The 1,601-nt window shown below is 37.6% G+C and overlaps 1 pseudogene; it reads right to left on the minus strand.

Annotated features, from left to right (window-relative positions):
• Positions 1 to 593: 593 nt before the first annotated feature.
• Positions 594 to 720, minus strand: LOC145277302 (U2 spliceosomal RNA; annotated as a pseudogene).
• Between the last annotated feature and the right edge of the window lie 881 nt (positions 721 to 1,601).

Here is a 1,601-nt window from a genome sequence, read left to right on the forward strand (position 1 = left end):
AATCCTAACCAGGTGTAAAAGCTCAATAAAACTAAAATGTTTTAACATATTTTATTATATATATATATATATATAGCTTTGAACAAGATATCTGGACTCATGCAAAGCTGGGAAACAAATATTCCATTAAGGAGAAAGCGACAATTCGTTAATAAAAATAATTTAGGTGTACATTTATATATTTATAAATGAGCGATTATTAAAAAACAAACTAAAATAAGCATCGAGACGTCTTTCAACCGATATATTGTCAAAAGAAAACATCGGCGATTACGATTAAGAAAAAAAATGGTAAATATCTTTAAACAAGGCTGATAGCCATTAGTCTCGTGCTCTCGTGTAATGAATGAATGAATGCGTGAATGTGGGATTGACATGAAATTCTTAAAGATAAACTTATATGACCGAAAACTGGGCTGAAATGACTAAAATAAATAAAAAGAAAATGACTGAGAATGACTTTTATGGATTTAAGGATAAATTGAATGACCTTAAGAATGACTTGAATGCTTAAAAAATAACTGAAATCCTTTAAAAACAACTTGAATGATCTGCAGAATGATTTGAATGGCTTCGAGCCTGCCACATTGTAAAGTGGGTGATCATTTTACATTAAATAAATACAGAAAAGTGATCCCTCACTTTATATTACAATAAGTACAGCATGTAGTAAGAACAGATACTAACCTTTGATCATAGCCAAAAGGCCAAGAAAAGGGTATTAATTTGCTCCTCCACCGAGCAAATTAGGCACAAGGCTGATTTTTAATGTGATGGGTGAAGGGGAAATGGGGACCAACTCCCCGGGGAGTAGGGGAGCTGGATACTGACAATTGGTATGAAGGGTTGCTCCTACATTGACCATAGTCTTATATGTGGGATTTGTATTTATTTGCTTCCACACTGAGCAAATTAGGCATAAGGCCGTTTTTTAATATGGAGAGAGAGAGGGAGGAGGAAAGGACCAGCTCCCGATGGGTGGGAAATGGGAGCTGGATAGTGACAATTGGTATGAAGGGTTGGTATTTATTTGCTCCCCACCGAGCAAATAAGGCACAAGGCGGATTTTTAATGTTAGGAGTGAAGGGGAAATGGGGAAAAACTCCCCGCGGAGTAGGGGAGCTGGATAGTGACAATTGGTATGAAGGGTTACCCCTACATTGACCAAGGTCTTATATGTGGGGTCTCTCTCACATATGGTCTTTGCTTGCAGTATCTGTTCCGGCAGGTACTACACTTTGATCCCGGCCCGAAGACCAAGAAAAGCTTTAAAAGCTTAGAACAGTATCTATTACCAACATACCTTTCATCTTAACCAAAAAGGCCAAGCACAAATGCATTGCGGACCGACCGACCGACCGACCGACCGACCGACGGAGCGACTTATAGAGTCGCTTTCACGCGACTAAATATAAGAAGACATTTTTTCTTCTCTAACGCGAGGTGGGGAAATGGAAAGTTAGACAAGAAAAAAAAAGGCAAAATTGATTGTCGCTAACACCAGGGAAAAAATAACACCCAAAGCTCAAACAGATATCGATGGAATGTAGCCAGATAATTCAATATAAAAATTCAAAATATGTGTATAAGAAAAACAAGAA

Source organism: Euprymna scolopes, chromosome 5 (genome assembly GCF_053919585.1).
Source record: "Euprymna scolopes isolate OS-2025 chromosome 5, ASM5391958v1, whole genome shotgun sequence".
Taxonomy (NCBI): domain Eukaryota; kingdom Metazoa; phylum Mollusca; class Cephalopoda; order Sepiida; family Sepiolidae; genus Euprymna; species Euprymna scolopes.